The sequence below is a fragment of the Suncus etruscus genome, chromosome 5 (genome assembly GCF_024139225.1).
Source record: "Suncus etruscus isolate mSunEtr1 chromosome 5, mSunEtr1.pri.cur, whole genome shotgun sequence".
In the NCBI taxonomy this organism is placed as follows: domain Eukaryota; kingdom Metazoa; phylum Chordata; class Mammalia; order Eulipotyphla; family Soricidae; genus Suncus; species Suncus etruscus.
This window is the reverse complement of record NC_064852.1, coordinates 82,319,372-82,343,124: the sequence shown is the minus strand read 5'-3', so window position 1 is coordinate 82,343,124 and position 23,753 is coordinate 82,319,372. Positions and strand designations below refer to the sequence as shown.

General features: G+C 36.4%; 1 protein-coding gene and 1 non-coding gene across 4 annotated transcripts in view; one reads left to right on the top strand and one right to left on the bottom strand.

Moving 5' to 3' along the window:
* COBLL1 (cordon-bleu WH2 repeat protein like 1) overlaps positions 1–23,753 on the top strand; it is a 181,015-nt gene that overhangs the window by 24,974 nt on the left and 132,288 nt on the right. The window lies entirely within an intron of this gene.
* Positions 842–976, bottom strand: LOC126010086 (small nucleolar RNA SNORA51). Its single transcript, XR_007496223.1, has one exon. It is a non-coding gene; the product is annotated as a small nucleolar RNA SNORA51 (small nucleolar RNA).

The following is a 23,753-nucleotide window of genomic DNA, read 5'->3' as shown; positions in this document are numbered from 1 at the left end:
TCAGAGAGCAACTTTCCCTTGAGTGGAAGGTGTTTTGTTTTCAAATAAAGACTTGCCTATTTTTTCTTTTCATGGTGTGTGAAAGTTCTAGGTGGTTTTATGTTTTCTCTAAACAGGACATTTTGTGTTGCATTGTTTTTTCTTAGAAAACTTTGAACCAAGGCAACATAGTAGGGAAAAATAAAAATTAGTAAAAAATAATACTTTACAATTTTATATTCCATTAGTATTTTACACTGAGAGAAATGCAAAGTAAAAATTATTATATAATTAAATTACTGGATATTTGTTTAGTTCTTGTCATATTTCAAATTCTCTATTGGATCAGGAAATAAAACAGATTTGCATAAAATGACTTGCTTCTAGAACAACAACTACTTTAATTTGTATGTCACAGCAAGATTAATAATGTAGAATAAGGGCCAGAAAAATAACATGGAGGTAGGGCTTTTGCCTTGCATGCAGAAGGACGGTGGTTCGAATCTTGGCATCCCATGTTGTCCTCTAAGCCTGCCAGGAGTGATTTCTGAGTGTAGAGCCATGAGAAACCCGAGTGCTGCCGAATGTGACCCCAAAACATAAAACAAAACAAACAAAAAAATTTTATTGGCTGCTAAGTGTGCTTAATATAAATAGCATATTTTATATTTTATAGCAACCTTATGTAATAGATTAATAATATTTGTTATCATATAAAATAAATAATAAAAACAAAAAATGAGAACTGGCATACCTTTATAAGACTATAATGGTCATTTTACTAATGTGTTCCATTTCTAAAAGTTTATATGATTTTAGCATGTACTGTAAAAGTTGCTTTAGATTCTAGCTTTTCAAATCCTTTTTTTGCCCCTAATTCACAATACAGACCAGGCAAAGGGCCTGTGTTGAGGTGTATATGGGGTGCATTTACTGTACCTCCTCTTTCTATACAGTCAGTGTAAAGAACACAGCCTGTGGTAAGAATTGGGAGGCCTTTTCTTTTTTCTTTTTTTTGAATTTTTAATATATATAAAATCCTTAATATCTGTTTGAAGATTTTTTCAAATCTTATCTAGGTTTAATAATCTTTCTGCCTATTGTGGCTTAATCACATGCACTGTTATTTAATAAGAGATGTGCCAGTTTCTCTTGGTGACCTTGGGCAAGATTTTTGACCTCTTAAGATCCTTTTATTTTGCCTATAAAGTGAGTTGAAAACATATTTTACTTGTATGAAAGCATATTCTAGTAAGAACTTATATTGTTTATTCTTTATATCTTTTTATGTAAAATATAATTTATATTCATATCATTCATCATTCATATTCATAAAATTTATATTAATGAATTTTAAAGTTTTGCTATTATATTTATTGAAGAAACCTGAGGTGTTTTCGCCCAATAAATAAGTTGTGATGTTGGAGAACAAACATTAAACTTGACACTGGAATTCCTATGTTTAATTTGCTACTTTGTTATTCATTTCTTATTTTAAGAGGGATGGAAATATTTTCATTTAATAATTAGCTCATCACTTCTTACTACTTGTTGATGCTTGAAAGGGCTACCAAGTTTCAGTCAGGGGAAGAGAAATCATCAACAGGCTGGCTCAGTGTTCTATTTGGAGAAAAGGGATTAGTTACATAATAAGAAAAATACTGTTTCATTTTATTTAAACTAACCATAATTCTAATGAATTTTCTCTCCTAAATAGTGTCTTGGTGTCCAATTTGACTTTATAACTTTTTAAATTGTTTTCCCACATTTTGACTTATTTTATTCTTATCTATGCATATTGACTCATCTATTTTGTTTTTTGATGTTTTGTTTGATTTGATTGTTTGATTTATCTCATTTATTTGATTGTTCATGATTGTTTATCCACTGGCTAAGAGAATTGCTTGTCTATGAAAATTTTGTTGTTTATTAAATAAAGATATCATTTGAAAGTGTGCATTGTTTAGTATGTTTAGTTTGCTAAAAAAATCTAAAGAGGCAACACATACAAAGATATTGATTATAACTAACATTTCCATGTACATCTCTTTGCTATAAACCACAAATAACAATTAGAAATGCATATCGCTTTTATTTTTTTAATTGGTTTTTTTTATTGTTTTTTTGTTGTTGTTGTTTTTGAGTCACACCGGCAGTGCTCAGGGGTTGCTCCTGGCTCTATGCTCAGAAATCACCCCCGGCAGGCACAGGGGACCATATGGGATGCCAGGATTTGAACCAACGACCTTCTGCATGAAAGGCCTTACCTCCATGCTATCTCTCAGGTCCCGCATATCACTTTTAAAAAGTGTATTAGGAATGTTTGCAAGTTAGTTTTTTAAACATATTTCTTATTGAGTTAACTTTTGATTTAAGACAAATAATTATGCTTTCAGGATGCAATGTTACCATAACTCACCTGTCACCAAAATGCTAATACTCCTTTATCTTTGGACCCTTTCAGCATACTCACCCATCTCTTGCTAACCTCAATTTTGAAGTTAAGAATCTAAGCATGGGGCCGGAGAGATAGCATGGAGGTAAGGCATTTGCCTTTCATGCAGAAGGTCATCGGTTTGAATCCGGGTGTCCCATATGGTCCCCCGTGTCTGCCAGGAGCAATTTCTGAGCATGGAGCCAGGAGTAACCCCTGAGCACTGCCGGGTGTGACCCAAAAGCCACAAAAAAATAAAAATTAAAAAAAAAAAAAGAATCTAAGCATCCACTTTCATTGCACATTGTCTATTCCCTTACTTTGTTTTATATATAGCATATATGCATTAGATTATCTGATGTTTGTCATTCTTTTCTGACTTATTTTTTTTTTTTTGGCATGGCCCCTCTCTAGTTTATTCATGTTATAAATCAAAAGGCAAGTTTTGTCTTTTAAGACACCCGTGTATTCACTGTGTTATTTACCACAACTTTTTTTTTATCCTGTCCCCTATCATTGTGCACTTGTTACCTGTCATTTGGCATTTTATATTTTCCCAGAACTTATTGTAAATGGCACTGCTGTTAACATAGATGTGCATGTATCTTTTCAGATGAGCATTCTTGATATAGACACTTAGTAGTGAACTTGTTGGCTCAAATGGTAGTTCCATGTTTATTTTTTGAGAAATTTCCCTTCTAGTTTCTAGCTTACTTTGGGGAGAGGGTCCACACCCGGCAGTACTCAGGAGTTATTCCTGGCAACCTTGAAAGACAAACTACATAGGAAACCAGGAATTGAACACAGGTCAACTGAGTGCAAGGCAAATGCTCTTCCTGCTGTCTATCCCTCTGGCTTTTTGATGTAGGTCATTCTTACAGGTGTGAGGTGATATCTCATTGCCATTTTGATTTGCATAGCTCTGATGATAATTGATAATCAGAATTTTTCATGTACCCAGTGCCCACCTGTATGTTAATTTTGGAAAAGTGTTTATATTTTCTCCCATTTTTGGTGGGGTTGTTGTTACTGAGTCTTGTGAGTTCATTATATATCTTGACTTTTTTTTTTTTTTTTTGGTTTTTGGGTCACACCCGGCACACTCAGGGGTTACTCCTGGCTCTAGTCTCAGAAATCGCCCCTGGTAGGCATGGGGGACCATATGGGATACCGGGATTCGAACCACTGTCCTTCTGCATGGAAGGCAAACGCCTTACCTCCATGCTATCTCGCCGGCCCCATATCTTGACTTTTATCAGATGATTGGTGTGTAAATATTTTTCTCCCACTCAGGAGGCTATATTCTTATTTAATAATAGTTTTTTTAAATGTAAGCATCAATGTTCTATGTAATCTCTTTTGTTTATTTTTCTTTTTTGTTGAGTGAGGGCTCTTAGTGGTGCTCATAGGCTGTTTTTATAGCCTATGACATTTGTTGACTTTTGGTTGTACTCAGGAGACCATATAGAATGCCAGGAATCAAATCAGAGTTGACCATATCCAAGGCAAGTAGTGCTTACTTCCTGTGCTATCTTTTTGAACCCTTTGCTTTTGCCTTTTTTGCCAATATAGTTAATTCACTAAATACAAAGAAGCCAAAACTGTGGATTATTTTGCCATTGTTATATTCTATGTAATTTATGATTTTAGGTCTAATAAGATTTTTATCCATTTTGAGTTAACTTTTCCATGCTCTGAAGCATGTTCTTTCTTTTTTTTTTAATTTTTTTTTATTTTGAATTATGAGAACAAAGATGCAAAGAAAGAGGACAAGGTAAAGTTACAGTGGAAGGACAATCACCCATAACATAATTCTCAGAAGAAGTCCCCTTGCTGATATCTTAACTTTGAACTTTCAGCCAAAGAACATTAAGACAAATAAAACAGAATCCATGTACAATTACTTTGTCCCTCAAGTCCCCAGATTGTAACACATTATAATATTTCTTAACAGCACACAAGGCAATCTAAAGCCATAAAACTTACGTAACTCCTTAAACATTAGAGGCATAGTATTTTTTACATTTCCATGTACATGCATATTAGCTTAAGTTAACCTCAAATTTTAAGTGGTTTTTTTTTTTAAGGATTAGAATCAAAGGAGCACAGTAAAAACAGAGTTAGAGTGGCAGTTGTTGTTTGCATAGGCCCACCAAAATATGAGAGGCATGGAAAGGAATAACCTTGGCCTAAATACAAAGAGATCCTACCCCTGAAGTTTCCTGGCATAAGACCAACTCTACGCTCCAGGCAAGTTATCGTCCAATCCAAGACATTGTCCGTAGTGCCAACACACTTTTCACACAGTCTCTGTTGTTGGTATCATGTTTCTATATTAAAGATCCTGGGATCTGCATATCCTACATTGAAGTTATGATGTGGAGCGTCTTCTCGTTTCACCTCACCATTAAAGGGCAATGCAGGCAGCTGTGTCCTGTAAGCAGGTCGTTGTTTTAAGTCTTCTCAGTGTTAAGGGAAGTCTCTTTTGAGCAGGTCATTGTCTGAGCAGTGGTAGGGTCTTCCGTGGTAGAGGACTGCTTCCAGGTGATGTTATAGACAAACCTGGATGTTTCATGGATGGCTTCCCTGGTTCAGGGGTGAATGGAAAATGCCCTTTCTTCTGAGGCCTGTGCCAGGTCATTATGTCAATGTTCAGGGTGTAAGGTCCCTTTGCACTACAAGATTTGTGTATTCCAATCTCTATTAGATAGGATCTTATTTGTATGTATAGTATTTTCTCATTTTAATGTGCCTATGCAAAAAAGGAGCAATGCCACGTGGCGTTTATTGGTGCATATGGGGGACATAAGAACAAGTCCAATAATCCCCATGACATGGTTCAATCATAAGCATTAAACTGGGGGACGCTTTCACCAAAATTCCTTGTTGAACAGCTCATAAAGAGAAGATAAAAAGTGGTTAGAATCGTCATTGTATAAGAGAATATTTACTAAGACTTATAGTTGTCAGGGAAAAACAAAATATTCTAAAGACATACGTGTCCATTTTATGTCTTTTGAAACAGTTCAGGGTTGTTACACACAATGCACGGCTTAGGTCTGTGATTAGGATTGTGCAATACTGAAGTTAAAAAGAGTAATGTGGGTTAGTGATGTTTGGGTGAGAGAGTTAAGGAGTAAAAATGAGCTTTGAAGGGGTGTGGAAAAGGGCAGAATACAAAATGGACATTCTGGACACGCAAAACATAACATAAAGATAAGGAATACTCTTAATACAAGCAGTGCGCGCGGGGGCACTAGCAGAAGAGGGGAAGGCTCCCAGCGCACCCAAGTTAGGGAGAAGGCCTTCCACATGGGGTCTCCCCCAACCCCATGCGGCTAGAACTTGCCTCCAGCTCAAGAGAGGATTGAGAGAGCCTGAAGCCAGGATCTGCCCGCCCTACACCCTGTGCCCTTCCCTCCCTAGAGCTGAGGGAAAGGCGGGGAGAGCTTGGGACCCCATCCAGGAGGGACCCCCTGACACCCATCTTGTCTGGCCGCCTGGGCTGCCACCCCAGAAGGCCTGGAGGCCAGGGGCAGAAGAGGGGAAGGCTGGGAGCCTATGAAGGCTCCCAGCGCACCCAAGTTAGAGAGAAGGCCTTCCACATGGGGTCTCCCCCAACCCCATGCCGGCTAGAGCTAGCCTCCAGCTCTGAAGCATGTTCTTTCTATCCCCACTTGTTGAGAGATTTTTTCCAAGTAGATGTTGAATCTTGTAAAATGCTTTCTGTACATCTATTGTCATAATTATCTGATTTTTTATTTTGCTTTCACTGATATGGTATATTCATATATTATCTGATTTGTATATATTGAGTACACTCTGTTTTTTAAATAAATCTACTTGGATATAATAAATTGTCCTTTAAAGTTGAATTTAGTTTGTTTAATTTTGTTCACTAATATTTTATTGAGAATCTTTGTATTTAATTAGTTATCAGAGATACTGGTGTGTAGTTTTATTCATTTAATGCAGGGGTCCTCAAACTTTTTACACGGAGCCAGTTCACTGTCCCTCAGACCATTGGAGGGTCTGACTATAGTAAAACAAAACTTATGAACAAATTCTTATGCACACTGCATATATCTTATTTTGCAATGAAGAAACAAAACAGATACAAATACAATATGTGGCCTGCGGGCCATAGTTTGAGGACTACTGATTTAATGTGTGTGGTATGTCTTATTTCACAATATCTTTCCTTATACATATTAGGTTTTCCTCTTTTTTTAACCTCAAGATTATTGCAAGGGTCTGTGAATTTTGTTTGTTTATCCTTTTAAGGAGCCAGCTCTTGGTTTCTTTTTGGTGGGATTTTTTGATATGGTCATTGGTGAAAATCTAGCGTTAGAATCATCTACTACTAATGTGGTTTATCATTCTTTCTCTTTAACCTGTCAGCTGAAGACAACACTTGTTGCATTGAGTCGACCTATATACCCTGTGAGAAATTTGCATTTACTAGCACCTGGCAGCAATAAAGTGCAAGGTCAAGGTGGACCTAATTAGCATCTTATGGTTAAAATTTTCTAGTGTGTGGCTATGTTTGTGGTATCCAATTAGTGAGCTTAAGCTACTGCCAAAGGTTCGTTCAAAATTGCAGGTACTTAGGGACACCTGTGCCCCAAATTTGAACAGCTCTAAACAACAATCAGGAGTTCAAGTTAATGAGAACTAAGGGCATTTGTGCACAAATTCAAACAAACTTCAAGAGCAATCCTGGGTTTAATTTACTGGCAGGGTTTATGCCAAGTTTGGGCTCACACATTTGAAGATCAGGCATGTATATTCATAAATGCTCAGTGGTACCTCTGTGCTATGTCTTGCAGGGCAATTGGGGATCCAAGAGTATGAGTGTCCAGGGTTCCTGTGCTCCAAGTTCAAGCATGTGTATGCGACAGAGAACAGGAATTCAGACCTGCTAATGCAGGAGGGTTAACATGTTGGGCATACCTGTGCAATAAGTTTGGATAGTGAGTAGAGTTGAACCATCACAAATTTTATGAGATGCCTATGCACAGTTTGATAAAGCCTAGTGACAATTGCTTTAATACTGAGTTATATCCTAGGGCACATGAAAGGAATATTTAATTAGAAACATTTTCATCATATAATGTCTGTAGAATCATTTAAGAGGCATCATAAAATTTTTGTTTTTCATGAACTTCATATTCAGAATCTTACTTTTTAATTCAGAATGATTAGTGATTGATATTTTACCCAGTCTGGTCATCAGGAATTAAGACTGTGGAAGGTGCAGGGAATATAACTCATATAACCCAATTGGTAGAGCTTAGGTATAAAACCATTAGGTTTGATCCCAGATCTGCTCCATTGTGTAGCCCTTAAACTTTACTCTGTGTGTTCTGGCCCATAAGCACATCCACCCTTGATTTCTTGTTAACCCCCCCAGTACCAGCCAGCCCAAAGCAATGTAGCACATAGGCAGTGTAGAGAAGATAGCATTTCTGGAAATCCTTGGCTCCTAGATTTATATCATTTATTATTTTTGTTATACAAGATTTTGTTATTATTTTTAAAATATAACTCACTCCTGTTCTAATTCCTCAATATTTTAATAGATTACTGGAATAAAGGAGCTTCAGATCAAAGTCAGTGGGGTTTTCTGATATATTGATACTTGAGGTCTGTTTCCCTGGATTTGTGAATTCATTGGTTTCATAAACTATTTTTTGCAATGTCTTTATCTTCTTCAAGTCATTTGGTGGTTCTTTGTCTCATTGTTTTCATTGGTTGGCAATAACAACCTACATCATTGTAGTGGAGTATCTAGTTCTCTACAGTAATGATAGCATGGACACCAGGGACCACATATGGGCATGCCTGTGCCATGACTACCACCTGGGCAACTGTGATTAAAAAATATTTATTGGAGGGCTGGAGAGATGGCATGGAGGTAGGGTGTTTGCCTTGCATGCAGAAGGATGGTGGCTCGAATTTCGGCATCCCATATCCCGAGCCTGCCAGGACTGATTTCTGAGCATAGAGCCAGGAGTAACCCCTGAGCACTGCTGGGTTTGACCCCCCCAAAAAAAAAGTCCCCTCCACCACAAAAAGAAATTAGGGTTTGGGGCTAGAATGGTAGCATAGCAGTAGGCCATTTATCTTGCACATGACTGACCCAGGACAGACATAGTTTCTATCCTCTGGCATCCCTTATGGTCCCACGAGCCAGGAGCGATTTCTGAGTGCAGAGCAGAGAGTAACCCCTGAGCACTGCCCAGTCAGTGTGGCCAAAAAAAAAATATATATATACCCACCCCCCCAAATAGGATTTGCAGTACTGATAAGCACTAAAAATAAATAGATTCTTGTGATGGAGACATAGTATAGAGGAGTTAAGGCACTAGCGTTTCCTGCTGCCAACACTGGCTCAGATCCTGGCAGATAGTAGTTCCCTAAGCATATCCAGGAGTGATCCTGAAGCATAGAGCCAGGAGTAAACCCTGAATTTAGCCTGAGTCTGTGACCCGATACTATCCCCACCTTGGAAAATATATACTATGGTCTATATATATATATATATATATATATATATATATATATACACACACACACATATATATATGTATATATATGTATGTATATATACATACATACCAATAGGTATGGCCATATATATATTGGTACCTATTGGCCTATTGTTACTCAGGGGTTATTTTAAATTATTTTCTGAGTAGTCAGTTTCCACAGTGCTCAGGGAACCATGCTCTACCACATTGACTCCACATAGGACTCTTGTGTAGTACCAAACATGGGACCCTTCCATGCAGAACATGTGCTTAACCTCTTGAACTATTTATCCAACACCATACACTTTCTTGTTTAGTAAGAAAGTAAATGTTTTCTCTAAATTTGAGTGAGATAGTTGGTTTTGATAAACTATTATTATAGTAAAGATTTGAGTTAAATTTGGGTTTTATACTTTAAATGAATTATTAAAATAGTATGGCTCTTTAACACAGGGTTAAAATTGTATTACTTTACTTATTTACATTGGGGGTCATACGTGGTGGTGCTTAGAGACAGTTTCCTTGTTGGTGTTGCGTTGCTCGGAAAATTGTGTGGTGTTGATGCCAGAATCTAACCTCGAGCTTCCTTTCTGATCTTCTGAACTGTCACCATGGCCCATCAAGTTCTATTTTGTTGTTGTTGTATTTTGCTTCTACCTCACTGTGCTCAGGGCTTACTCCTGGCTCTGCATTCAGGGATCACTCCAGTGGGGCCAGGGGTCTATAAGTAGCCCCAAAGGTTCTAACCAAGGTTGCCTACATGCAAAGCAAGTGACCTACCTGTTATATTATCACTCCATTTCCAAGGTCTTATTTTAATGTCTTGTGAATATATTTGTATCAGATTTTGAGCTGAAAATTATATAACTAATATAAAGTATATATACATATATATGTATATGTTTATAATATATAACATATACATATATATGTATATAATATATATATATATATATATATATATATATTTGTGGTTTTTGGGTCACACCTGGCAGAGCTCAGGGGTTACTCCTGCCTCCATGCTCAGAAATTGCTCCTGGCAGCCATGGGGGACCATATGGGACGGCAAGATTTGAACTGATGACCTCCATGCTATCTCTCCGGCCCCATAAAATATATATTTTAATAAAATTATATAAGTAAGATGTTATATTTAATTTGAGAATCAAGGTCAGAACAACTTAGAGTATTAAAATGATCTGGGTGCTTTAATAATAATTTTGTGGGGTTGGAGAGATAGCACAATGGTAGGGTATTTGCCTTAGATGCAGAAGGATGATGGTTCGAAAACCGGCATCCCATATGGTCCCCTGAGCCTGCCAGGAGAGATTTCTGAGCATAGAGCCAGGAGTAACCCCTGAGCACTGCCAGGTGTGACCCAAAAACCAAATAATAATAATAATAATAATAAATAATAATAATTTTGTACTAGAGCAATAGCACAGCACATAGGGCATTTGTTTGCATGTGGCTGGCTGGGTTTGATCCTCAGTATCCCATATGTTCTCTCAAATGCCAAGAGTGATTTCTGAATGGAGAACCAGGAATTAACCCTTAGCTCAGCTGAATATGGCCCCAAAATGAAACAAAAAGTTTTGCTGTATCCAATGATTATTGTAATATATTTATGTTCTTTAGAAGCAAAAATCTGAAATTTACTGAACTATAGAGTTTGTATAATTTTTTGTTTTGATTTTTTCTTCTTAATATTTTTGACTAGGTCATTCATTATTTTGTTTGGGGAACCTCCTGTTAAACAATGATTTGAGTCTAGGGCCACTTTTCATAATAATTTGCCTGGGAGTTAGGGCTCTAAATGTGTGCCTGCACTTGAAATATGGTTCTAGAGGTATTGGGGCTATGTAGTGCTGACAATATAAACTGGGGTTGAATATGTGCTCTTTGAGCTGTCTCCCCTGCTGGTGATCATTTATACAAAAACAGTTCTATAATTTTGATTATACTTTACATGTTGCTTAAACAACTAATTCTTTAGATTTTTTTTTTTTTTTTTTTTTTTTTTTTGGTTTTTGGGCCACACCCTGTGACGCTCAGGGGTTACTCCTGGCTATGCGCTCAGAAGTTGCTCCTGGCTTCTTGGGGGACCATATGGGACGCCGGGGGATCGAACCGCGGTCCATCCTAGGCTAGCGCAGGCAAGGCAGGCACCTTACCTCCAGCGCCACCGCCCGGCCCCTAATTCTTTAGAATTTTAGAACACAAAGTGAGTTGTTCCTTTGTATCCTATGCCATGGCCTCTCAACAGCACTGTGTGTGAACTGCATGTGAAATCCACTAGCCAAGCATTACTGTGAACCATAGAAGAGGAAGAAGTAAGGAGATAATTACAAGATTAGTTAGGTGCTATTCTCTTACGCAAATAGAGAGGATTAGCACATGTGGTAAAGATCACTTAATTTAACCATGAAAAGAAAGAGTTCATATTTTTAAGACTGTGTGAGTAGAAGGAAAAACAAAGCAATTATTTCTAGTTGAGTTTGCTTCAGGTTGGGTTGTCCGTCAATTGATGAGAGATAGAGAATATTGTATATTCTTTATCTTTATTTCTGTTTTGTCAAGGGAGAGAGGTTCTGGGCCCCATGCAAGGCAAATGTCTCATCACATCACCAGCATCACCAGGTGTGGCCCCCAAAATAAACAAAAAAAAAATCTTTGCAAGTATACCAAAGCACATTTAAGAGTTTGCCTGGCCTGGTCTTAATGTCTTCTATTACAATTGCATAAAATATATTTAAATATACATTGAGAAAATAATATATGATAAGATATGTGAATATTTGTACTGTATTTATTGTACAAAAATGTAAACTTTGACTACATGACAGGTCTATGACTCAAGTATACCTGATAAATATAAATTTCAGGCTTCAATTCCTGACTCTGAAGCACAATGGGAAACGTAAATTTTTAAAAATAGTATTTCAATGTTTTGATGTATTTAAGTACTTAAAATGTTTAGGGGCTATTGTGATAGTACAGTAGATGTTGTGTTTTGCTTTACATGCAGCCAACATGAGTTTGATCTCTGGCATCCCATGATGTCCCCCAGCACGACTTGGAGTAACTTCTGAGTACAGATCTAGAATAGACCCTGAGCATCACCAGGTGTGGCCCACAAAATAAACAAAAAAATCTTTGCAAGTATACTAAAGCACATTTAAGTATTTTACTAATCTACAATTATTCTTTAGTGTATACAATTCCTTGGAAAACTGCTCTGTAAACAATTAAATAATAAATAACATTGAGTCAGAGTTGCTGCAAGATAGGTCACAGAGTTCAAATGTTTTTCTCATGATATTTTTTCTTTTATAAATGAATATTTTCATTCAAACCATATCATATTTTATTTGATATTTTCTTATAAAAGAGATGACTATTTGTTTTCAAGTCCAATATCAGATAATAGATACAGTGATTTAGGAGCAAAGAGATGGATATTTTTCTTTTGGGAGAGGGGTCATACCCAATGATGCTTGGGGGTTACTGCTGGCTCTACAATCAGGAATCACTCCTGTTTTTTGGGGGAATGATCTGGAATGCCAGGTTGCTAAGTGTAAGGGAAGTATACCTGCTGTACTATCAGTCCAGCCCCAATTATAATTTAATTTTATTTTGAATTGATAAACTTAACTTTTAGGACAAGACATAAATTAAAGAATACAAAAGAAAATGCTGTAATCGATCCTAAGAGGAATGTTATGGTTTTTTGTTTGTTTGTTTGTTTTTGTATTTTTAGTTTTGCTTCGGTGTGCATTTGCCTGTGTGTATAAGCATGTATGATATGTGTATATGCTCAGATTCTTGTACTAGGAATTGAGACAGGGTCTCATACTCACAAATTCTACACTCTACATAACTGAGTTACATCCTGGTCCTGAGACTGCTTAGAATCGAAGACTAAGGTTTTAGATAGTGAGAATTTTTTCTTGTATTTAAGGAAATATGGAATTTAATGTATTCCACTACATAGGATGGGATAAATCCCATAAAATGGGGGTTTAAACTATATTGTAACCATTAATTCTTGAATAAAGTGAGAATTTCTATTCTTCAGAAAGAAGTATTTAACATTATATCTTTTTAAGTTATATCTATCCTTCTTCAATTCTCTGTCTCTTCTCCTTACTTATACACTTTCTTCCTCCACTAATTAGAATTTTATTTAAATGTTATTCCCAACATATTGGTAGTAAGTCTACTTCTATGTTTCTTGGAGAATTGTGTAGATTTTAAAATACCTATCAAGATACAGGTATTTTAAAGAATTTAAACTGTTTTCTTAGTATTAAAGTAAACCAGAATTAAACATTAATTTGTTACATATTCTGTTCCCTACCTTTCTGAATGTATTTATACCATGACTTCCTCTATCACATTGCCCAATGAATTTTACTTACAAAGTCAATCAACACCGATGAATTATGAAATGGAAACAGGTCACACAAGCAGTAACCATTAGTGCTTACCTTTCCTGTCACAGTAGGCCAAGCAAAGTCATTTTTTCCACATTTAGGTCATCCTTGTCCCAAAGTTTATTCCTGAACATTGTACATGAATGTTGCATGAATTGTTAAGCATTACCTATAGTACTAAAGAATAAGTTTTGAATTGAATAGTTTATATTTTATATTTTGTATTGAATATTTATATTTTTAAAATATATTCATATTTTGTATTGAATATTTTATATTGAATAGTTGCACAAAGATAATCCTTATGGAATTATGATGAATGCTTCTCATTTTGCTGTGGTGTTGCCAAGTTCTGGGAGGTTTACAAAAGCATATTTTCTATCATTTTTTTAAGAATATAACTTTAGTTTCTTCCCATATAATTTTTCTTTTAAAATTGAAATGGTTTATGAATGTTTATCCTATATTTAGGTAATTGAATTTTATTTATTTTTTTGGGGGGGGGACCACACCCAGCGGTGCTCAGGGGTTACTCCTGGCTATCTGCTCAGAAATAGCTCCTGGCAGGCATGGGGGACCATATGGGACACCGGGATTTGAACCTCCCACCTTAGGTCCTGGGTTGGCTGCTTGCAAGACAAACGCCACTGTGCTATCTCTCTGGCCCCTAATTGGCATTTTATTGAAAATAATAAATATAAATGCTGGTAAAATCTTACATTTATTTTTGCCATAAATTTTGATAAAATTGCTAAATTGTATTTTGGTTCCAAGTGAAAATAAATGTTCATATTTGCTTCAATAATAACTACAAAGATATTATTATTATTACTATTTCTTTTGAATGTGCAAGAAATAAAACATGTTTTAAAATGACTAAGCTTTAGCTGTAGACATTTATACAGTAACTTAATCATCCTCTGGTTTAATCACCCTTTGAAACTTACCATTTTCTAGAAACAGACATGTACACAAATAATGAAAATAGAGGTAAAGCAGGTAGGATACTTGTCTTGAATATTGTTAACCTGTTTTCAATCCCTAGCACCCCATGTGGTCTCCCAAGCTTGCCAGGGGTGATCTCTGAGCACACAGCCAGGGGTAAACTCTGAGCACTGCCAGGTATTGTCCAAACAGAAGGAAAAGCAAAGCAAACCAAAGAAATTGAAGTAATTACAAAACAAGAAGTAATTGTAGATAAAAATAAGTGTGGCATTGTCTTCTTTTGTTAGGTATATTTTTACTTTAAATTGGAGGCAGAATAAATAGATATATGGTAGTCTGAAAATCAAAAACGGAATTCTATACAAAAATTTATTAAAGTAAGTTAAATGACTATTGGGTAAATGAATAATTCTGGAAAATTTGACCTATGCACAAGCTTATTAAAACTTAACTAAAATCAGGACACAAAATAATCCCATCCCTCCAGGAAAGTCCCTCTTGCTATTCCTTGATGTAAACATCTCTCTTTTCTTCATACAAATCACTAATAACATTAAATTACTCTTTGCCACTATAGTTTGGGTTTTTAGTAATGTTGTAAAATACATTTATAGGGCCGGAGTGGTGGCGCAAGGGGTAAGGCATCTGCCTTGCCTGTGCTAGCCTAGGAAGGTCCTCGGTTCAGTCCCCCTGGTCCCATATGATCCCCCAAGTCAGGAACAATTTCTGAGCGCATAGGCAGGAGTAACCCTGAGCGTCACCGGGTGTGACCCAAACCTCCTCCCACCCAAAAAAAAAAGAAAAACATAAAGTTTTTAAACCATATTCTCTTCACTGAGCATAATGACTTTAAAGTTTACTCATTCAACTTTTAATGTATAGCTTGTGCCTCTTTATTAATTTTCTAATCTCTTATAGACATATTATTTTTTATTTAGCCAATCATTCATTCATAAATGACAGTTTGCGTTGTTTCTAGTTTTAATTACAGTAAACAGACAGGTAGGTGTGTGTTCCTTGTAAATAATGATCTTTCATTGATGTTCTTTTTTAATAAAGTAAATTTGCTTTAAGAAATGTTACAACTTTTTCAGTTTTTGGGTCATTGTCATTCTCATTCCTCATTAGCACATGAAAGTTTTATTTGTCCTGCATCTTCTTAAGTTCTTTGTATTGACTATATTTATTTTAGCTATTCTAATAAATGAGTAAGTGGTCTCTCACCTTGTTTTAAATATACATTTCTCAATTAGTGCTAGATAAAAAAAGAGCTTTTGGTGTGCTTATGTGTGTACTCTTTTTAACAATTTGGTTTCTGTTGCTTATGTTTAACTGGGTAGTCTGGATTTTTGTTGATGAATATTTGAGTAATTTACATATACTGAGTGCAATTTTTGTCTTCTCTCTCTGTGTGTGTTTTATACTATGTTTATACTATGTTTCTTGTTTCATTCTCTTAATAATAAAAGTTTGGTAAGACCCAGTATGATAATGTCTTTGATCAAGCCCATTTTGATTTTTCTTTATTGATTATTCTGTTTTTGTAGTTTTCATACTCCTTGCGGAGGGATGTTATCAATGATAACAATCAATGATAGTACTCATTCCATGCAGGGTTTTTACCCTCACTCAAAATGGCAAAATGCAATATGTGTTTAATATATTATTGTTAAAATTATATGCTTTTGTGTGAGTGTCTGTTTTGGCAGGTCACTGCGTGCTGTGGCTCTCTGACTCTCACAGTTTAAAATTTTGGCTCTTTGTATTGAACTTGTTCGCCATCCCTGCATGAAGCTATCTCTGTGGCCATCATTTACAGCTTTAAAGCCTGCTGATTTATTTCACTAAATATTCTGCAGTGAAAATATTATCATCTGCTTTAAATTAGGTCAAACACATTTTCTTTAAAATGTGTCCTCTACTTTTAATTGTGTGTGTGTGTGTGTGTGTGTGTGTGTGTGTGTGTGTGTGTGTTTGGAGGGGCACACAGTAATCCTTAACTTATTTCTGACTCTGCACTTAGGCATCACTCCTCATAGTGCTCAAGGAATCATATGCTATGGGGTGTCAGGGACTGAACCCAGGTTGGCCACATGCAAGACACATGATCTACATGCTATATCATCACTCTGGCTTCTGATTACTTTTGTTTAAGATTACCCTAAAATTGAAAATATTTAGGAATATTAATTGCTACTACTTGCATAGGGAAAAGAAAACAAAAGCTTAATTTTGCAATCTGAGAAAAATACACTCACCTGCCTTATTTTTATTTATTTATTTATTTATTTATTTTGGAAGGTTGCTTTGGGCCACACCAGGTGATGCTCAGTTGTCAATCCTAGCTATGCACTCAGAAATTGCTCCTGGCTTGGGAAACCATATGGGATGCTGGGGATTGAACAAAGGTCTGTCAGCTATGTGCAAGGCAAATGTCATACCGCTGTGCTATTGCTCCGGCCCCTGCCTTATTTTTTTAAGGTGAGGGGTAGAAATGCTATGTATTTTCTCCTTTCTTAGAATAAAAATTTATATTGGTCCATTAAATATCACTAGGGATTTTGGGAGGATTAGTTGAACAAGACATAGCACTGCTCAGAGATTGCTCCAGGAAAACTTTTATACTGGAGTCAGCTGTGTGCAAGTCAAATGCTTTAACCTTGGATTGTCAGTCTTGCCTGCAGTCATAAATTTTCTTTGTTTTTCCAAAACTATTTATTTTTGTTTTGGGGCCACACCTTGTAGTGTTTATAGTTTAGTCTTGGCTCTGCACTCAGGAATCATTACTGGTTGTGCTCTGGAACCATACGGGGTGCCAGATATTGAACCTGAGTCAGCCACTTTACTATATCTCCAGCCCCATCAGTCATAAATTCTTGAAAAGATTAGTTGATAAAATATTTCAACTTGGTCTCATTTTAGTGAAGGATAAAAATCTGAAGTAAAGAATCATTGCATAACCATGACGAAATGTAAGAACGTAGTCTTTGGGATTAGAATGATATGGGTTTGAATGATCTAAGCTCTGGCAGATCTAAGCATATGCTACTTAATAACCAAGTTTCTTTTAGATTCATCTGATGATTTTTCTACTCAACTCATAAACATGTTCAATGAAATTAATAAGAATATATGCTAAGGGACACCACACTATTTGAAAATAGTTTCTTTATTGTATAATACTAGAGCAAAAGTTAAGAAGTTTTAAAGCTCAGATTTTTCTGAATTATCACTTGCTAAAATTCAACTTTAATAAATAGCAAAGAAATTATTAGCTCATTTATTGGGGTCATTAGTTTTTATACAACATGCCCAGGTTTGCATGCATTACCTAAATCTAGGGAACATAGGAATAAGGGATTGAGTAAGATTTGGGCATGAGACTAGACTTGCTTTTTTGAGTTAACAAAGACGAGTTCGTCACATTTTCCTTTAATATTTTTCATTTCAGTATGCAAATGCCCTATCACAAGGAATTAGTTTCAAGCATATAAGTACCATGGTATAATAAGAAAGCACAGCAGATTTATTTGAGCATTTAATTCTTTAATGTGAATGTTTGAAGTAGAGCTTAAAGAGTTGTATTAAAAGAAAAATCACAACACTCTCCATCTTTCTGGCAGAAATGTTACCCAGCTCCCCCCACTTTTTTTGTTTGTTTTTTGTTTTTGGGCCACACACCCGGTGATGCTCATTGGGTACTCATGGCTATGCGCTCAGAAATTGCTCCTTGCATGGGGGACCAAAGGGAAAGCTGAGTCCGTCCTGGGTCAGCATCGCATGCAAGCCAAACGCCCTACTGCTGTTCTATCGCTCTGGCCCCCCAGCTCCTCTTCTAAGCTCCAAATGAAAAGGATGGTCATTGACTCTTCCCAGGTAGTCTGGTACAGGTTGAAACCCTGGGGCCTCTCAAAATGAGTAGGGGCAGATTCCTTTTCGACCTGAAAGCACAGCAGCCCACCATTTTTCTCGACACCCTCTGACAGAAACTGCCCTTTATCAAACTGTCAAGCCACCAAATATGTTTCAGAGCTATAGATTCTGGACCGTGTGATCACTAGTGATTGTGTGACATTTCAGAATCTTATACTAGCATCAGCTCAGTAGGATCTCAGCAAATCTGATGGGCCACCAATCTCTGAGTCTACACAGTGACACAGAAGGCTCAATTGGAACCAATCACAGCCCAGTGCGCAGTAAATCCTTAAACAATGGCTTTGAAACACATTCATAGATATGTTATTTCAAATTGAGCCTTATTGATCCAAGTTTTGATTATTTTCCTTTGTGTTGGAACAAACAATCTGAGTTTCCTTTTTTTCCTGCAAGGGAACATGTTAGCTAGAGTGGTGAGTGGGAAACTGTGGTTACTGGTAGAAGGAAGATCATACCAGTGGTGGTAGTGGTGTTTGAACATTTAGTGTCTGAAACAACTGTATTATGAGCAGCTTTTTAAATCACTATATCCTAATACAATTTTAAAAATGTTATCAGTGATGGGGGGGATAGCTAAATAGGTTGGAGTATGTGCTTTGCATACATGAGCTCTAGATTTAATCCCTATCACATCATGATCCTTTGAGTATCACCAGCAAGCAACCCATGAGCAATAGTCTTAAAGCACTACCAGATATAGTACAAAGCAATGAAAGGAAAAGGAAGAAAGAAAAAAGCAGAAGGAAAGGGGAGAAAAATGAAAAAAATTTAGCTAAATGGCTGTAGCACACATTCCTTTCTCTATGTGACTGATAAAATTTTACCGAGATTATTTGATTTTGATAGCTACTTAGGGTCATTAAGTAGATAGAAACTGCATAGTAGGTTAATTGTGGAATTTAACATAAAGAATTTGTAGCTATAATAAAAAACAATTAATAAATGAGAGGACATTATATGGTAGCTGAAGGAAAAACTGGCAAGTCTCCTTGATGGAGGTACGTATCAGCCTGCTGGAGAGCAGAGAATTTTGCTGATTTAGCCCGCTTGCTATTTCTTTGGAGTTTCAAGATGTGCCATAGATTGCAGCCCCCTGTAGTACGGGGGGTGGGGGGAGCAAAAGAGAACATATAGTAGGAGTCTGAACTTTCTTCCAAAGTGTCAGATAATTAGGAAGGAGGGAGTGGGATTGATGAGGGATTGGATGAGCTGTGAAGCAGCTGTTACTCAGAGTATGAGCAGTGCTGTAAGGGTTTTAGCTGAGAGAGTCTAGACAAAAAATGCACACAAATGTCTTTAGAAAATTCCATCTGTGTGGAAACTCCATCTTTTCTGTCAAGAGGGCCTCTACAATTTATTTCTACAGAAGGCTGCAAGATCACACAGGGATGATGAGTGACATTAGTATTTACCACATTCCTAAACTGGTCCATTCCAGAAATTTGTTTCAACTTTTAAGTTTTGACTTAAAACTTAAGTTTTGTTTAGATATTTAACACTGTCCCTCTAGTGCCCTCCGTACAAATGCTAGTAAGCATAATGCCCTTTTTTTTTTTTTTTAAATTTATTTGGTTTGGGGTTACACCTAGTGGTGCTCAGGACCAATCAAGGGACTGTGCAGTACTGGCATGAGGTGTTCTAGCCCATTGAGTTACCCCTTTGTCTTCATTATATGTACTTTTATTTGATTTGGGACCTATGCAATCATACAGCAGGTAGGACACTTACATTGCATGCGGCTGAATCGAGTACTATCCCTGCCACTGCAAAGAAGCCCCTCCAAGAGTGATCTCTGAGCACTGCTAGCTCGGTGTTGTCCCAAACCAAGCCAAAACAACAAAAGGAATTGTTTTGTTTATCACAGAGTTTATACTAAAGAGACAACAGACTGGTAATTCATGTATTGTTCATTATGAAAAAATGCAAGGGGTTAAGCTGGCATAGAACTTGATCCTCATTTTGTCTTGCATACAGCATTCTATCTGCTGAAAGAATGATTTATAAAGCCTAGAGGTTTAATCATCCCATCCCAATGGTACATAAGAGACTTGCTGACCTTTGGTCCTTACATCCTTTAAATCTGTTGAGAGCTCTTTTTAGTTTGCAGCATCTGATCAAAAGTTATTGGTGTCATCTTTGTGGCAGAAGCTGTTTGGGGTTATAATTTAAGGGTGAAAACCCTGGTCTGTATTTGTCTCTTGGACCTTTCCCCCTCTCTTTACCACTTTACCTGGTAAATTTTAGCAAGCCAGCGAAGAAACAGCATTATCCATCTTGGCATAACTTGCTCTATGAAAGGACTTTAATTATATTGATATTTTACTCTGTATCTAATGACATAAAGAAGATATCCTAGAAGAATTGCCTCATTTTCCTTCTAGTTTTAGAAACAGCATAAACTTTTAGAACTGTTGTGAAAAAAATACTTGATACAGGAAGATTTCAGCATTTTTTTCTATCAACTTTATAATCTAAATCTTCTCTTTTTGGAAGGCTATATGCCATTACTTATCATTGAATATTATATGAAACTGGAGGCTGGACAGAAATCCCACCACTTTTTAAGGTTCTTATTAATCATTCCAGTTTATATTGATATTACTTTATTGTAATGTCCATTGTAGCATGTTTAATAAGCAAAAGTAAGATAACGTGACTTCACTTACTTATAAATTTTCTTTATGTACACATTAGGTAATAGAAATTTCTGTATTTATTTCCAGGTCCTTTTCTTTTTACATAAATGAAATGTTATTCTAGTCTGCTGATTAATCAACTGCTTTCCCCCCACATGTTGATTCTCTTTCTTTCTGTGTTAACATATTTTCATGGTCACATTAGCTCAGTTTCTTCAAAAACATTTATAAGTACTTTATATTTAATATTTGTTGGGACTTGACTCTGCATCTGGTTATGCCCTATACATGTATTCAAGTGATAACATTGAATTTTAGGGACACTAAGCCTGTCACCTGGCAATTAAATACTGCATTTTTTTTTCATGATACTTCCTTGTGGCAATTTTGATTAGTTTGTTTTTAAGTTTCTGTATATGGAAAAATTCAATCTAAGGAACATGGATTCAGTTGAATTATTGCATGAGTATATTGAAGGTGATGTCATAGATAGTTATGCCAAGAGGCACATTGTTTTGAGGGATTAGATTAGCATTCAGTGGCATACTCATCATTATGTCAATGCTGCTTATTGTCTAGATTTTTATTGTTAAACTATAATTTCAAAATATGGAAGATGATAATTTTCAGCTAGATTGAAAACTTCAAATACTTACCTTTACTTTTTTTAGTATATACATTTACATGTTAAGGTTATTAAGACACTATTTAGATGTATGTTCTCTGTGTTTTTATTTGTATATGTATATAATGTTTCCATTTAAAATTTACATCAGACTGTACTGATGTAGGATATAATCTTAGAAAATATTAATTTACCAGGAAGGTTGTATTGGCTAATCTAGTCCAGTGGCAAGAAAAGTTTAGTTGTGTTGCACGATACAGGAATCGGCTTCAGCAAAACTCCCAGCTCAAAGACACTATATGGTCTCGTAATGCAGCAAAGCATCTCTCAAACTCAATTCCAATACCTGTGAATCAAAAAGTACCTTGGCTTTTACTCCCCACAAGAATATACCAAAAGACTTAATTGGGAGTCCTATATTGCCTATGGAAGCTCAGTACCCATATAACAATACATCTTAAGATGTGTATTCCTAAATATACAAGTAGCCTCCTCTACCACTTGTTTTATTCGAATACCTTTTCTTTTTAACTCAGTTTTATTTATTTGTTCTATTTTAATATATACATTTTATCTCTATCCTTACCATTTTTGGTGCTGCTTGGTACAAAAAGCCTTGACTGGGATAAAAGCTCAGAACAAAACCAGACGACAGAGACTGTGTGTGCAGCCTGTCATCCTTACCCAGAATAGCACCAGCAACACAGTATGACACCATACGTTTTTGTATGGGCACAGTAAAAAAAGGGAAACCATAGACACAGAAAGAAGATCTTATCTTCTAGGGATAAGAACTCACTTTTTATAGCAGAAGGGTGCCTCCCATCCTGAACATGTGTCATGTGGATACAACCAGTCCCTAGGAGATTGGACAGTGTTAGTCCAATCCGAAACCCCAGATCCCCGACGTAGAAATGATACAGCTCCGGGCAACACCACCAGGAACTAAGCTCCATTGGTAGATTTATAACACTACTCTGGCACCAACTTGTGCCAGTTTTGATATGACAACGAGGAAAGGAAAACTTGACCTAAGACCAGGCTGTCCTATCACATCACCTAACAGTAAATGGAAACCAGAAGAGATATCCTCCTTTGAACTGTGAAAAATAAGAGCACCAACATCAGAAAACTGACTTTGACAACCATGACTGAACAGAGCCTACATTGGGACTAATAAGGAAAACCCTACCCTAGGCTGTAGTCCAGGACACATAAAAAACAACAACAACAACAAGATGTCTTATTGCAGAGGTCCAACTTGGACAACAGAGACTGAGCAGAACCTTTGGATCCATAATATCCTAGGCTTCGGCTTAGGGACTGAACGAAAACAGGGAGCAAGTGTTACAGAAGACTGAACACCACAACAACGATGGATATAAACCTCGAGTCTAGAACCTAGAGACTCTATCTTAGACCCTGACCTATAACCCACACAAATACCAAGATTGCTAGCTACAGTGGCTTGATTTTCTCACACACAACCGAGAGGAAACTTTCCTGGTATCACAAAAAAGCCTTTGGGATGGGTAATGAGTATATATGGAGCCAGGGGTTGATCCCATGATGGTATGCTTCAAGGATGGAGAAACCCTGAATCTCTTAGGCCACGGGAATTCCCTTTCTTCCCCAATGCTTACTGTGCCTATGCAAAAAAAAAAAAAAAAGTGGGGGGAATGCCAAACCCTACCACTCCAGCACCCATACTTTTTCTTGTTTTGTTTTGATTTGTTAGTTTTTTACTTTATTTTCCTTCTCTTTTTTCTTCTACTTTTCTCTTTCTTTTTCACTCTTGTGGTTATTATTTAGAGGTTTATTTTTATTTGCCAGATCCATTTTTTTCTTTTTTCTTCCATTTTTCTTTTCTTTTTTTCTTTCCTTTCTTTTTTTGGTAGTTGTCACCAAATTTTTTTCTCCCCTTTTTCTTATCCTTTTTATCTCCAATGACGGTGGAATAGATGCTCAATCTACAACAAGCTGTAAAGTGGAGACCAGTTGCACTGGCATACTGGGGGTAGAGGAGGGAGATATGGAATGCATACTGGGAACAGGGGCGGAGGGAGGACAGCACTGGTGGTGGGAATACCCCTCATTCATTGTCACTATGTACCATAAATGATGCAGTGAAAGATTTGTAATGCACTTGGGTCACAATAAAAAGAAAAAAAAAAAAAAAAAAAGAAAAAAGTTTAGTTGATACTAGTAATATATTTACTAAAATATGTA